Source organism: Hylobates moloch, unplaced genomic scaffold (assembly GCF_009828535.3).
Source record: "Hylobates moloch isolate HMO894 unplaced genomic scaffold, HMol_V3 SCAFFOLD_12, whole genome shotgun sequence".
Lineage (NCBI taxonomy): Eukaryota > Metazoa > Chordata > Mammalia > Primates > Hylobatidae > Hylobates > Hylobates moloch.
Window position 1 is genome coordinate 92,662,659 of NW_026652287.1, and position 16,708 is coordinate 92,679,366.

At 42.0% G+C, this 16,708-nt stretch overlaps 1 protein-coding gene and 1 pseudogene across 1 annotated transcript in view; one reads left to right on the forward strand and one right to left on the reverse strand.

The window, feature by feature from the left end:
- Window positions 1-16,708, reverse strand: part of EEA1 (early endosome antigen 1) — a 153,920-nt gene that overhangs the window by 94,624 nt on the left and 42,588 nt on the right. The window lies entirely within an intron of this gene.
- Window positions 13,517-14,920, forward strand: LOC116479088 (heterogeneous nuclear ribonucleoprotein A1-like; annotated as a pseudogene).

The window sequence follows — 16,708 nt, forward strand, 5'->3', positions numbered from 1 at the left end:
ACCTCCCAAAGTGCTGGGATTACAGGCGTGAGCAACAGTGCCCAGCCTCAAAGTCCTCTTTCTATGTAACAGCAAAGTATTTTATACTAAAGCATTTTAATACATCCATTAATGAAACATTAACAAAATGATAAAAATATAACTTACCAATGTTGAAATAATATTCACTTAATATTTTGATTTCATGGCAAAATTGATACAAAACATTAACTTAAAATTCACAAAAAGACAGCTGCAAACAGTAAGAGAAACCACGCAGACTTCCCAAGAGCCTCTTTTCCTTATTGAAACTTCCTTTAAGCATGCATAATTAAAGCGATCCATATTCCCTTGTAGCGTAAAAAGTTAAGCAACACCCAGGCAAGGAAAAACGAGCTATTTTGAGCAACCCAAAACCAAGCTGCTAAAACAAAATATACAGGACCCACAGTAACACTGGAGTCATTAAGAAGTTCCTGTCCTCTTGTTTCATTTTCATCGTGCACTTTCTGGTAATGCTCCGATAAATCAATAGCAGTTACACATCTTTTCATACATAAGGGGCAGATGAAACCCTGTGAAATAACGACTTTTAGAAAAATATACAGAAAAATATTTTTATAAAACAAGACAATGCAAATAGAAATAACAAGAAAATAATTAGTGTATCTCTTTTGGTATACGTAAGGAAAATTTTCAAGTGGTAACTGTACAAAAGGTGAAAATCTATCCAAAGTAGGACTTCTAAAATTAGTTCCCATCCTTATGCTATAAATTTGCATTGGTTCAATTTCTTTTCATTATGGTATCCAGTTGCTTCAGTTAGAATATTATTTTGTTTATGACACTTTTAAAAAATTCTTTGTTTATGACACTTTGTCCTTACTTATGTAAGACCTATTATCAGCAAGTTAGCTTTTGTTTTATTTTATTTTATTTATTTATTTATAAGACAATTTCACTCTGTTGCCCAGGCTGTAGTGCAATGGTGCAATCTCAGCTCACTGCCATCTCCGCCTCCCCGGTTCAAGGGGTTCTCGTGCCTCAGCCTCCCGAGTAGCTGGGACTACAGGCACGTACCACCACGTCCGGATAATTTTTTTTTTTTTTTTTTTTGAGACGGAGTCTCACTCTGTCGCCCAGACTGGAATGCAGTGGCACGATCTTGGCTCACTGCAACCTCCTCCTCCGAGGTTCAAGCAATTCTCCTGCCTCGGCCTCCTGAGTAGCTGAGACTACAGGCACGTGCCACCACACCTGGCCAATTTTTGTATTTTTAGTAGAAATGGGGTTTCACCATGTTGGCCAGGCTGGTCTCCAACTCCTGACCTGAGAAGATCTGTCTGCCTCGGCCTCCCAAGGTGCTGAGATTACAGGCGTGAGCCACCACGCCCAGCCGGGATCAAGAAATTACTGGCAAGCATAACAAATACTTTTATGTCATATAATGTGTTCAACAAAGAAGTTCTCTTTGAAAGTAATTTAATGAAAGTAATTTTTAGTCTTCACTATATTCCACTAGCTTGAGATCCCATTCTTCCCCACACCCATAATTCCCAGCAGATGATTCTTCCTTGTAATTTTCTGAGCCAAATAAAACCATCTTCAAACAGTATTTTAAATTCCATATACCTAGCAATATCTATATTTTAAAATACGGGCTGTTACACTGATCTATGTATGGCTTGAGGTTTTGTCAAATAAGAATAATAGGATGAGGAGCTGGGCATGGTGGCTCATGCCTGCATCCCCAGGACTTTGGGAGGCCAAGGCAGGCAGATCACTTGAGGTCAGGAGTTCGAGACCAGTCTGGCCAACATGGTGAAACCCCATCTCTCCTAAAAATATAAAAATTAGCCAGGCATGGTGGTGTGCACCTGTAATCCCAGCTACTAGAGAGGCTCAGGCCAGAGAATGGCTTGAACCCGGGTGGGTTGGGGAGGTTGCAGTGAGCCAAGATCACACCACTGCACTCCAGCCTGGGTGACAGAGTGAGACTCTGTCTCAAACAAAAAAAAAAGAATAATAGGATGACAGACTAGAATTGAAAGCATCAGGGAGAAAGTAAATAAAATGAAGACAGCAATAAGGATGAAATGCTATAACATCATGAGTGTCAGTGTCAAAAACAGATGTGGGCTTGGGTCTTGGGTCTCAACCAATGCCTAATTATATGACCTTAAGGAAATCACTTTGCAAAATACTAAATACAGTGCTTGAGATATTGTAAGTGCTCAACGAATATGAATTGCCATTAGATGTACACTTAAAGATGAAAGGGAAGGACTGAAAGACTAGATGAAAAGATAGCAATTAAAAACCTAGATTACTCAGCAAGGCCAAGGAAATGAAGTAGTGAGAATATGAAGAAGAAAGTTTGTGAGAGGATAGACAATTATGGTAAAGAATGGGGAGAGATGACTTTAATATTTCAGGTGAAACTATTGTTCCTGATGATACAATAGAAGGTACTGCCATGGAATTGAGTAGCTAGAAAAGAGATACGGGCCGGGCGCGGTGGCTCACGCTTGTAATCCCAGCACTTTGGGAGGCTGAGGTGGGTGGATCACGAGGTCAGGAGATCGAGACCATGGTGAAACCCCGTCTCTACTAAAAAAAACAAAAAATTAGCCGGGCGTGGTGGCGGGCGCCTGTAGTCCCAGCTACTCGGAGAGGCTGAGGCAGGAGAATGGCGTGAACCCGGGAGGCGGAACTTGCAGTGAGCCGAGATTGCGCCACTGCACTCCAGCCTGGGCGACAGAGCAAGACTCCGTCTCAAAAAAAAAAAATAATTAAAAAAAAAATAATAATAATAATAAATTTAAAAATTTAAAAAAAAGAGAGACGAAAGATCATTGACATTGACAACATTAAGGAACTGGGAGGTTAAAATGTTCCTTGAGTTATCAAAGTCACTTAGAATAGCAAGGAGAGAGAGGAAGACTGAAAACAGATGCCAGATGGGAAGCAAGACAGGGTAGCAATTAAGACCTAGGCTTGCGCTTGAATCCTGGATTCATACCGCTCTTAGTAGCTATGTGACCTTCAATTTCCTCATCTGTTAAGTGGAATAACAACGCTTACTTCATATGACTCTCATGACAATTAAATAATACATGCAATGCACTTATCATTGTACCTGGTACAAAGAAAACATTCAGTAAATGTTAGCTATCATTACTTTAATTATTCCTTTTGGTAATAACCCTTAAAGGAGATTATCCAGGGGATGAAAGTGAGGAATATGAGTTCATCTTTTTTTTTAACTGATGAAAGAGTTGTCTTCCAGATGACCACAGTCTCAAGTGCTAGAACTACAGAACAATTCTTCTTTAAAAGACGCTTCAGCCGCGCACAATGGCTCACACCTGTAATGCCAGCACTTTGGGAGGCTAAAGCAGGCAGATCGCTTGAGCCTAGGAATTTGAGACCTGCCTTGGCAACATGGCAAATCTCCATCTCTACAAAAAAACACACACACACAAAAAAAATTAGCCAGGCATGGTGGCATGCACCTATAGTCCCAGGTACTTGGGAGGTTGAGGCGGGAAGATCACTTGAGCCCAGGAGGTCCAGGCTGTGGTGAGCCATGTTCACACCACTGCACTCCAGCCCAGGCAATAGAGTGAGACCCTGTCTCAAAAAAGAAGGAGAAAAAAAGAAAAAGAAAAATATGCCTCTTTTGTTTTGTTTTGTTTGAGACAGAGTCTCGCTCTGTCACCAAGGCTGGAGTGCAGTGACATAATCTCAGCTCACTGCAACCTCTGCCTCCCAGGTTCAAGCGATTCTCCTGCCTCAGCCTCCCAAGTAGCTGGGATTACAGGCGCTTGCCACCACGCCTGGCTAATTTTTGTATTTTTAGTAGAGACGGGGTTTCACCATGTTGGCCAAGCTGGTCTCGAACTCCTGACCTCAGGTCATCCACCTGCCTCAGCCTCCCAAAGTGCTGGGATTACAGGCGTGAGCCACAGTGTCCGGCTGTTTTGTTATCACCACCACAGCTTTAGGCTGCCTTTCACTTTACTCTCGTTTTTCACTGTTAAGTTTCCATATACAGACATTCATTCAAAAAGTATTTACTTGCTGGTATTCTACCATGCAGTAGGGTAACTGTAGTTAACAGTGAAATATTGTATATCACAAAATAGCTAAAAGAGAGCCTTTTGAATGCTCTCACCACAAAGAAATGATACATGAATGAGGTGATGGATACACTAACTACACTGATCGGATTGTTATACAACATAGATATGTATTGAACATCAAAATGTAACCCACAAATAGGTGTAATTAAAATGTGTCAATTTAAAAAGTAAATAAATTTTTTTAAGTACTATATGATTTTTTAAAAATCACATGGGCATGTGATTACTATGTTCTAGCTGTTGTGATATGGTGCTAAGAATACAATGATAAATAAGACAAGGTCTTCACCCTCAAGAAGCTTACAGACTCTCTGAAAAAGTTACCCAAAAAAATGACATTTTAGGCCGGGCACAGTGGCTCATGCCTGTAATCCTAGCACTTTGAGAGGCCGAGGCAGGTGGATCACAAGGTCAAGAGATCAAGACTATCCTGGCCAATGGTCTATTAAAAATACAAAAATTAGCTGGGCGTGGTGGCACGCCCCTGTGATCTCAGCTACTTGGGAGGCTAAGGCAGGAGAATTGCTTGAACCCAGGAGGCGGAGATTGCAGTGAGCCAAGATTGCGCCACTGCACTCCAGACTGGGCAACAGAGTGATACTCTGGCCGGGCGCGGTGGCTCACGCTTGTAATCCCAGCACTTTGGGAGGCTGAGGCGGGCGGATCACGAGATCAGGAGATCGAGACCACGGTGAAACCCCGTCTCTACTAAAAAATACAAAAAATTAGCCGGGCGCGGTGGCGGGCGCCTGTAGTCCCAGCTACTCGGAGAGGCTGAGGCAGGAGAATGGCGTGAACCCGGGAGGCGGAGCTTGCAGTGAGCCGAGATCACGCCACTGCACTCCAGCCTGGGCGACAGAGCGAGACTCTATCTCAAAAAAAAAAAAAAAAAAAAAAAGAAAGAATTACATTTTATGCCCCACTAATCAGAAAATCCTATTAGATCCACATTCAAAATGTATCCAGAATCTCAGCACCTCTACTGTTCCCACTCTGCTCCAAGTCACCACCACATTGTACATAGATCATTACAATAGCCTCCTAACACTCTCTTTGCTCCTACCCTCACCCCACTAACACACAGCAGCTAGAGTGTATCCCATAAAAATGCAAATCAAATCTTGTTGTTTCCTTGCTTAAAATTATCCGATAGCTTTCTACGACAGTAACAGTTAAAAACTAAAGTCTGTATAATAGTCTATGAGGCCCTACAAGAAGCAGGCCTGATCACTGACCCAATCTCCCCCTTGCTCACTATGCTAGAGCTACACTAGCCTCCTGGTTGCTTTTTCAACATGAGAGGCATATTCCCACCTTAGAGACCTGCTGTTCCACAGATCTGGAAAAATACTTGCCCCAGAAATCCACGTGACTCATTTCCTCACCTCCTTCAGTTCTTTTTGTGTTATCCCCTCCTCAGAGAAGTCTTCCCTGGTAACTATTTAAAATTGCAGCCACCAAGAACACTTTATATGCCCCCTTTCCTGCTTTATTTTTTTCAATAACACCAACTGTCTAACTTGATACATTTTTAATTTATTTATTTTTGAGACAGGGTCTCACTCTATCATCCCAGCTGGAGTGCAGTAGCACAATCATGGTTAACTTGCGGCCTCGAACTCCTGGGCTCAAGCGATCCTCCCACCTTAGCCTCCTGAGTAGCTGATAATACAGGTGCACGCCACCACTCTTGGCTAATTTTCTTTTTTATTTTTTGTAGAGATGGAATCTCCCTATGTTGTCCAGGCTGGTCTTAGGTGATCCTCCCACCTCAGCCTCCCAAAGTGCTGAGATTACAGGCGTAAGCCACCATGCCTGGCCAATACATGTTTAGTATGTTTTTATTTTTGCCTATTTCCACCCACTTGAATGTAAGCTCCACCAGAATAAATAATTTTTAGTTTATCCTAACTAATGGGTAAAAGGGAGCTCTTTCACCCATCCCACCACATGAGGACACAGGGATAAGACCCCATCTATGAACCAGGAAATGGGCCCTCAACAGACATCAAATCTGCCAGCACCTTGATCTTGGACTTCTCATCCTCTAGAACTAAACTATAACTGAGAAATAAATTTCTGCAGTTTATAAGCTACCAAGTCTGTAGTATTTTATAATAGCAGTCTGAACTTACTAAGATAAGCAGGTGAGGTACAGAGATTAGTTTATTGAAAAGCCCGAGAAAAGAAAAAACTTGGCACACTATAAAAACAGAGAGAGAATTCAGTATGCCTGGATCAGAGTATCAAGAAGACTATGAGAAGAAATGAAGCTATAGAAGTAAAAAGAAAGCAGATCACCAAAAAAGAGATAAACAACAAAAAAACTTCTAGAACAAGCTAAAGAATTTAGACTTTATTCTAAGGATAATTGATTGAAAGCCATTAACCTGGCTGTTGTTTTTTTTGTTTGTTTGTTTTTTGAGACAGAGTCTTGCTTTATCACCTAGACTGGAGTGCAGTGGCACGAGCTCAGCTCACTGCAACCTCTGCCTCCCAGGCACAAGAAATTCTCGTGCCTCAGCCTCCCAAGTAGCTGGGATTACAGGCATGCGCTGTCATGTCCAGCTAAATTTTTTTTTTTTTTTTTTTTGTATTTTTAGTAGGGACAGGATTTCTCCATGTTGGCCAGGCTAGTCTCAAACTCCTGGCCTCAACTGATCCACCAGCCTGGGCATCCAAGTGCTGGGATTACAGGCACGAGCCACCATTCCCGGCCTAACCTGGGTTTTAACCAGGAAAATGGCATCATAAAATCCTAGCGATATTTTAATAGAATAGATTCAATTGGAAGAGAGAGGAGATACGAGGTGGGTAACATCAGATAAAAGGAGGATAGTTACAATAATATGTGAGAGTTAATGATTGATGGTAGTCTGTGTTAAGGCAGTAACAGAATGGATTAAAATTATTGCTTAAGCAATTTCAATAGAAAAGGTTTTCCAAGGAGGTGATAATTGAACTAAAATTAAAATAATTTTTTTTTGTGTGTGTGTGACAAAGTCTTGCTCTGTCACCCAGGCGGGAGTGTAGTGGTGCGATCTTGGCTCACGGCAACCTCCACCTTCTGGGTTCAAGTGATCCTCTTGCTTCAGCCTCCTGAGTAGCTGGGACTACAGGTGGGTGCCACCACACCCTTTAGTAGAGATGGGGTTTCACCATGTTGGTCAGGCTGGTCTCGAACTCCTGATTTTGTGATCCGCCCGCCTTGGCCTCCCAAAGTGTTGGGATTATAGGCATGAGCGACCACGCTCGGCCTAGGAAATGAGACTTGATAGGGAGGTAAAGGCCACATATGCAGGGCCTTATAGACCACGATACGATATAATGGAATTTATTTTGCATAATAGGAAGTCAATGAATTTTTTTTTTTCTTTTCTTGCTGGGAAGCATAGCCTCCAGCAGAAGCTGGAAGCAGGCATTTCCTAAAGCCAATGACGATTTTAATTCAGGGAATGGCCTGATCTGATTCCAGTCCTTCTGGTTGCTCTTTGGAGAACTGGCCTAAAATGATAAGGATGATACACCCTTATGATCATCTAGGTGAAAGACAGATGGCAGCAGAAATAGAAAGAAGATAAAACCAGGCACAGTGGCTCACACTTATAATCCTAACACTTCAGGAGGCCAAGGTGAGAGGACTGCTTGAAGCCAGGAGCTTGAGACCAGCTGGGGCAACATAGCAAGACCCCTTGCTACAAGAAAATTAAAAATTAAATTTCCACACAGCTTCCTTTGGGGGGAAAAAAAAAAGGTGGGGGAACGGACTGAAGATATATCTGGGGACTAAAATGAATAGGATTTATCATGTACTGAATATGGTGGATGAGGAAAAGGAAGAATCAAGTTTGCTCTGAAATCCTTAGCTTCGATATATGAGATTTTCTACAATTTTCAGCTTTCTAAGACAGCTAAAAGAATAGCAAGTTGAATGTTGGGATAGGAAAGGGTGGAGGGCAAGAATTTAACTTAAACATTAAATTTAGGACAAATATTAAATTTAAAATGCATATTAAAGTCCTAAGCTTCCACCTTAAGAATCTAGAAAAAAGATGAGCAAACTAAATCCAAAGTAAGTAGATGGAGGAAATTAAATGTAAAAGCAGAAACCAATAAAAGAGAAAAGCAAAACACAGAGAAAATTAACAAAGTCAAAAGTTGGCTATCTTAAAAATTAATAAATGGATAAACTAATAGGAATAATTAGGAAAGAAAGAAAAGGATAAAATATTTTCTCTCTTACCAAAATCATGGGATATCACTACAGATGCTATAGACGTTTATGCCAATAAATTCAACACATTAGATGAAATAACAGATTCCTTAAAAACACAATTCACCAAAACTGACTCAAAAAGAAACAGAGAATCTGAGTAATAATCAATGCACTTCCCAAAAAGGAAGCTCCAAGCCCAGATGGTTTTACTAGTGAATTCTAGCAAACATTCAAGGTATAATTAGTGCCTATTTCTTTCAGAAAATATAGGAAGGAGTGCTTCCTAATTTATGAGGCCAGGAAAACCCAGATACCAAAACCAGATACAAACATTTCAAAAAAGAAAATTACAGACTGATATCCCTCATGACCAAATGAAAAGGTCCCCCAAAAATATATAAACAAATGAAATCTAGCAGTATACAGGCTGAGCATCCATTATCTGAAATGCTTGAGACACTTTTGGATTCTGGATTTTTTTTTTTTTTTTTTTTTTGTATTTTGGAATGTTTACATGATACTTACCAGTTGGACATCCTAATCCAAAAAATCCAAAATCTGAAATGAACACCATTTTGGCACTCAAGTTTGGAGTTTTGGAGCATTTCGGATTTTGAATTTTCAGATTAGGGATGCTCCACCTGTATTAAAATAGTAATAACAACACAGCAAGACCAAGTGGAGCTTATCCTAGAAACAAGAGTAGACCAACATTCAAAAATCAATGTAAATCATCGCAATAACGGAAGGAGAAAATCATATTATCATCTCAATAGATGTGGGAAAAGCATTTGGCAATATTCAAAATTCATTCAAACGGAAGGGGGAGGGGAAAAGAAGGGAGAGAGGGAGGGAGGAAAGGGGAAAAGCTCTCAGAAAACTAGAAAGCATCCTTAAGCTGATCAGAAAAAAACCCATGGCTACCATCATTCTCAGTGGTAAAAACCTTAAATGTTATTCCCCTAAGTTCACAAAGTAAAATACTTACTCTCCCCAATTCTATTTAATATTTGACCCAAATTAAGGCCCAATATTGTGTGCTGCCTTGACATCTGGTATAACTGGGAGGGCCTCAAATGGCCTCAAATGGCCTAACCACAAGTTTGCCTCCCCATTCTGCTCCCACAGATAAGGCTGCCTACTCAAACAGCCCTTCTGATCACAGGGACCAGGCACAGTGCCTGCTTATCCCTACGTAGTGGCTTTCCCATGTCCTGGTCCCCTGCCAGCCCACAGACTTATCCAAACAATCCAATCATATCCTTCTTTAGGAACCAGAAGGCACCCCAGCCTCTTGATATCACCAAGCCTGCCTCCCACAGCCCCTGGTTGTTCATTTTGTTCCCAAATGTAATTTTCATGTAGCCATGCATGGCATGTAGTGTCTTTCTCCCCTAGGCTGTAAACATATAACAAACTGCTGTTGATCTCAACTGTCCAGTGTCACGTGTTGTATGTTCAGCCATCCCCATAACCCTAGGGCAAAATCCCTCCTTCACCACACGGTACATAGGAGGCAATGAAAACACTGGCAAATGCAAATGACTTGCACCCGGTATAAAGGAGTCTTACAATTCAATAATAAAAAGATAATCCAATGTTTTTGGGGTTTTTTTGAGTTGTGGTCTCACTCTGTCACTCTAACTGGAGTGCAGTGATGCAATCTCGGCTCACCGCAGCCTCTACCTCACAGGATCAAGCGATTCTCCTGCCTCAACCTTTCAAGTAGCTGGGATTACAGGCACACGCCACAATGCCTGGCTAATTTTTTTTGGCGGGGGGCGGGGCGGGGAGGACTGAGTCTCACTCTGTCGCCCAGGCTGGAGTATAGTCATACAATCTCGGCTCACTGTAAGCTCAGCCTCCAGAGTTCTCACCACTCTCCTGCCTCAGCCTCCTGAGTAGCTGGGACTACAGGGACCCGCCACCACGCCCAGCTAACTTTTTGTATTTTTAGTAGAGACGGGTTTTCACGGTGTTAGCCAGGATGGTCTTGATCTCCTGCTCGTGATCAGCCCACCTCAGCCTCCCAAAGTGCTGGGATTACAAGCGTGAGCTACGGCACCTGGCTTAATTTTTAAAATAGGTCCATTTCCAGTTCCAGAAAAAATGGCATAGATGCACTTTTCCTTATTCCTTCTGCCAAGTACAGCTAAAATTCATGGACATTATATATAAAACAAATGTAAGAAGACTCTGAAAGACACAGAGAGGAAGGCAGACCAGTTAGTGATCTCAGGAGCCAAGACTGACTGATGAAGTTCTTTGCCTCATATATTCTGAAATGAATACTAGAGAAGCCAGCAATCTGGAAACACCAGACCATGCTAACAAGAGAAGCCTGCTCTCTCTAGGTGCATGATCAGGGAAGAGGTAGTCCTCTCACTGCTAAATCTGACTGGCTTTTTAGAAAAGGGGCTCAGTGTAGTAGATCATGCCTGTAATCCCAGCACTTTGGGAAGCTGAGGCGGGTGGATTGTTTGAGCCCAGGAATTCCAGACTAGCCTCAGAAACATGGCAAGACCCCATCTCTATGAAAAAAAACAAAAATTAGCAGGGCCATGGTGATGCGTGCCTATGGTCCCAGCTACCTACTCTACTCAGGAGGTGGTGGTAGGAAGATCACTTGAGCCCGGGAGATGGAGCAGTGATCACACCACCACACTCAGCCTGGGCAACAGAGTGAGATGGAGAGGAGGAGGGGAGGGAAAGAAGGAATGGAGGAAAGGAAAGGAAAAGGAAGAAAGAGGGAAAGAAAGGAGATGCAGTACTGAGATACTACAACATCTGGAGGTCAGTTGGAGAGGCAGGAAAAACACCAGAAGAGAGGTATCAGAGAAGCACAAGAAAGACTGCATTATTAGACAGCAAGAGTTGACTGGACTAAATGCTTCTAAGAAGTAAAGTAAGATGAGGACAAAGAAGCAAAGATGAGAATTAGTAAAAGATAGGCCATTAGTGAGTAGTTTCAATGGAAAAACTGAGGATGGAAGCCAGATTGGAATAGGATAAACAATAAAGACATTTGCTTCCAGCAATACAGTGTACTAAACAGTCTGAACTGTCCTGATGAAAACAATGAAATGATATAAAATATCACTTATTACATTACGTATTACATATATTATATATTATTACAGCTGACCCTCGAACACCACAAGTTTGAACTGTGTGGGTCCACTTATACGTGGATTTTCTTCCACCTCTGCCTCCTCTGAGACAGCAAGACCAACTCCATTTCTTCCTCCTCCTCCTCATCCTACTCAACATAAAGACAAAGATGAAGACCTTTATGACCTTCCACTTAAAGAATAGTAAATGTATTTTCTCTTTGTTATGACTTTCCTTTTCTTTTTTGGCTCTATGGAATCTTTCTAGTCATATGATTTTTCTTTTTTTTTTTTTGAGAGAAAGTCTCACTCTGTTGCCCAGGCTGGAGAGCAGTGGAGTGATCTCAGCTCACTGCAACCTCTGCCTCCTGAGTTCAAGTGATTCTCCTGCCTCAGCCTCCCGAATAGCTGGGATTACAGTCACGTGCCACCATGCCTCACTAATTTTTGTATTTTTAGTAGCGACATGGTTTCATCACGTTGGCCAGGCTGGTCTCAAACTCCTGACCTCAAGTGATCTGCCCACCTCGGCCTCCCAAAGTGCGGGATCACAGGCGTGAGTCACCGCATCTGGCCTCTTTTTTTTTTTTTCCCACTTTTATTTTAGATTCAGAGGGTATATGTGCAGGTTTGTTACCTGGGTATATTGCATGATGCTGAGGTCTGGGGTACAAATGATCTTGTCACCCAGGTACTAAGCATAGTACTCAACAGTCAGATTTTCAACCATTGCCCACCTCCTTCCCTTCTCATTCTAGTAATCTCCAGTTTCTATTGTTGCCATCTTTATGTCCATGAGTACCCAATGTTTAGCTCCCATTTATAAGTGAGAACAAGCAGTATTTGGTTTTCTGTTCCTGTGTTAATTTGCTTGGGATAATAGCCTCTAGCTGCATCAGTATTGCTACAAAGAATATGATTTTGTTATTTTTATGCCTGCATGGTATTCTGTGGTATATATGTACCACATATATATATATATATTTTTTTTTATCCAATCCACCACTGATGGGCACATAAGCCGATTCCATTTATTTGCTATTGTGAATAGTGCTGTAATGAATATACAAATGCATATGTCTTTTTGGTAGAACGGTTTGTTTTGTTCAGATATATACTCAGTAATGGATTACTGGGTTGAATGGTAGTCCTGTTTTAAGTTCTTTAAATCTCGAAACTGCTTTCCACAGTGGCTGAACTAATTTACATTCCCACCAACAATGTATAAGCATCCTCTTTTCTCTGCAGCCTCACCAACATTTGGTTTTTGATATTTTAATAATAGCCATTCTAACTGGTGTGAGATGGTATCTCATTGTGTTTCTGATTTGCATTTCTCTGATGATTAGACACATGGACCATTTTGCCACATTTCTTGGCCACTTGTATGTTGTCCTCTCAGAAGTGCCTGTTCGTGTCTTTTGACCATTTTTTAATGGGTTTTTTTGGCTTGTTCAACTGTTTAAGTTTCTTATAGATTCTAGATATTAGCCCTTTGATATCTGCAAACTTAGCTGCACAGTTTGCAAATATTTTCTCCCATTCTGCAGGCTATCTCTTTTTTTTTTTTTTGAGACGGAGTCTCGCTCTATCGCCCAGGCTGGAGTGCAGTGGCGCAATCTCGGCTCACTGCAAGCTCCGCCTCCCGGGTTCACGCCATTCTCCTGCCTCAGCCTCTCCGAGTAGCTGGGACTACAGGCACCCGCCACCACGCCCGGCTAATTTTTTGTATTTTTAGTAGAGACGGGGTTTCACCGTGGTCTCGATCTCCCGACCTCGTGATCCGCCCGCCTCGGCCTCCCAAAGTGCTGGGATTACAAGCGTGAGCCACCGCGCCCGGCCTTCTGCAGGCTATCTCTTTACTCTGTTGATAGTTTCTTTCGCTGTGCAGAGGCTCTTTAATTAGTCCGGCTTGCCAATTTTTGATTTTGTTGCAATTGCTTTTGAGGACTTAGTTATAAATTCTCTCCCGACACTAATGTCCAGAATGATGTTTCCTAGGTTTTCTTCTAAGATTCTTATAGTTTAAGGTCTTACATTTAAATCTTTAATCCACTTTGAGTTAAATTTTGTGTATGGTGAAAGATAGGGAATCCAGTTTCATTCTTCTGCATAAGCCACATGATTTTCTTAATAATATTTTCTTTTCTCTATCTTACTTTATTGTAAGAATACAGTGAGACACGTTCATCAGCTTCTTCCTTTCTGCCCGTGGATGCTGCTAAAGAAGCATCGTTAAAGTCTCTCTTCTCCCTTCCGTCATGTCTAAGTCAGAGCCTCCTAAAGAGCCCGAACAGCTGAGGAGGCTCTTCATTGGAGGGTTTAGCTTTGAAACAACTGATGAGAGCCTGAGGAGCCATTTTGAGCAATGGGGAACGCTCACGGACTGTGTGGTAATGAGAGATCCAAACACCAAGCGCTCCAGGGGCTTTGGGTTCATTACATATGCCACTGTGGAGGAGGTGGATGCAGCCATGAATGCAAGGCCACACAAGGTGGATGCAAGAGTTGTGGAACCAAAGAGAGCTGTCTCAAGAGAAGATTCTCAAAGACCAGGTGCCCACTTAACTATGAAAAAGATATTTGTTGGTGGCATTAAAGAAGACACTGAAGAACATCACCTAAGAGATTATTTTGAACAGTATGGAAAAATTGAAGTGACTGAAATCATGACTGACTGAGGCAGTGGCAAGAAAAGGGGCTTTGCCTTTGTAACCTTTGATGACCATGACTCCGTGGATCATGACTCCGTGGATGAGACTGTCATTCAGAAATATCATACTATGAATGGTCACAACTGTGAAGTTAGGAAAGCCCTGTCAAAGCAAGAGATGGCTAGTGCTTTATCCAGTCAAAGAGGCTGAAGTGGTTCTAGAAACTTTGGTGGTGGTTGTGGAGGTGGTTTTGGCGGGAATGACAACTCTGGTAGTGGAGGAAACTTCAGTAGTGGTGGTGGATATGGTGGCAGTGGGGCTGGCTATAATGGATTTGGTAATGATGGAAGCAATTTTGGAGGTGGTGGAAGATACAGTGATTTTGGCAATTACAACAATCAGTCTTCAAATTTTGGACCCATGAAGGGAGGAAACTTTGGAGGAAGAAGCCCGGATCCCTATGGTGGTGGAGGCCAATACTTTGCCAAACCATGAAACCAAGGCGGCTATGGTGGGTCCAGTAGCAGCAGTAGCTATGGCAGTGGCAGAAGATTTTAATTAGGAAACAAAGCTTAGCAGGAGAGGAGAGCCAGAGAAGTGACAGGGAAGCTACAGGTTACAACAGATTTGTGAACTCAGCCAAGCACAGTGGTGGCAGGGCCTAGCTGCTACAAAGAAGACCTGTTTTAGATAAATACTCATGGGTATGGGCAAAAAACTCGAGGACTGTATTTGTGACTAATTGTATAATAAGTCATTTTAGTTTCTATTCTGTGGAAGGTGTAAAGCATTCCAACAAGGGTTTCAATGTAGATTTTTTTTTTTGCATCCGTGTTGTTGATTGCTAAATGTAATAGTCTGATCATGATGCTGAATAAATGTCTTTTTTTAATGTGCAAAGAAAAAAGAATACAGTGTATAATATATACATATAGCATGCAAAATATGTGTGAATCAACTGTTTATATTATAGGTAAGGCTTCTGGTCAACAATAGGCTATTAGTAGTTAAGTTTTTGGGGAGTCAAAAGTTATACATGAATTTCAACTGGAGGTTGGCACTCAAATTGTTCAAAGGTCAGCTACACGTTATAAAATATAAAATATTATATAAACAGAACCAAAGTAAGCTTTCACCCTGAATATTTCTTTAATGTCCTGGAGACCATGATATTTCCAATTCAACTTAGAAGCTGTTAAAGGCACCATGTTAAAACCTAGAGCTTGTCCAAGGTAGGAAGCCAAACTCAATGTAAAGGTAAAAAGGAAACAAACCTCAGAGAGACAGAGAGAGAGACCAACCAAGACCTTGTCTGTACCTTAGTACTGGTGGCATATGGAAAAAACAATTTCCCCTGAGAATCCGTAACCACTAATAGCCCTCAATTAGATTAGCAGTCAGAATGTATCCTATTGTATAATCTGAAAAATTTCAAGCTCAGAACTTAATTTAAGGCAGTCCCCCATTAACGGCACCACTGTAACGTTCCCCAGTTAACGGCACCTCTCTAATGTTCCCATCCATTCAGTGAAAGTGGATCATGATAAAGTTTTTCATCCTTGTTGTCTCTGAGTAGGCTGAAAAGGAAGAGAAAGAAGTGGAATGGGTCTTGCTGTCTCAGAGGTGGCAGAGGTGGAAGAAAATTCACATATAAGTGGACCTGCGCAGTTCAAACCTGTGTTGTTCAAGCGTCGGCTGTAATAACATATATGTAATACATAATGCTGAGCACTGGCAAAAGCAAATCCTCTCTGGAAGAACATCGACATAGACCACAAAGAGTTTCCACTAGAGAAGTTCCAAGGAACATAAATTCACAATAGAAAAAAATTCACAAAATATACAAGAGAAAAAGCCACAAGCCATTGCGAGTGACATCCAACAGAAAGAACTGGCAACAGAGTCAAACCTATAAAGTCTCCAATACTATAATGCTATAAACATTACCAGACAGAAAACACAGAATAATCATATTTGAATGTTTTAATAAATAAAAGAGAAGCTTGAAAATTGAAGCAAAGAACAAGGAACTAAGAAAAAGAAAGATTGAATTTGAAAAAAAAAAATCAGAATTAGCTGGACATGGTGGCACATGCCTGTAATCTCAGCTACTCAAGAGGCTAAGGTGGGAGAAATGCTCGAGCCCAGAATTTCAAGGCTGCAGTGAAAGCTATGATTGAACCACTGCACTCCAGTCTGGGTGACAGAGCAAGATCCTGTGGAAAAAAAGAGGAAGCGAGGGGAGGGGAGGGGAGGGGAGGAGAGAGAAGGGAAGAGAAAGGAATGGACAGGAGGGGACTGGAGGGGAGAGGAGGGGAAAGGAGGGGAGGAGAGGAGAGGGGAGAGGAGGGGAAGGGAAGAGAAAGGAAGGGATGGGAGGGGAGGGAGGGGAGGGGAGAGAAGGGAGAGTGGGGGAGAGAAGGCAAGGGAGGGGAGAGAAGGCAAGGGAGGGGAGAAAAGGGAAAGGGAGAGGAGAGGAGGGGGAAGGGGGGAGAAGGGGGAAAGGGAGGCAGGGAGGCAGGGAGGGAGGGAGGGAGGGAGGGAGGGAGGGAGGAAGGAAGGAAGGAAGGAAGGAAGGAAGGAAGGAAGGAAGGAAGGAAGGAA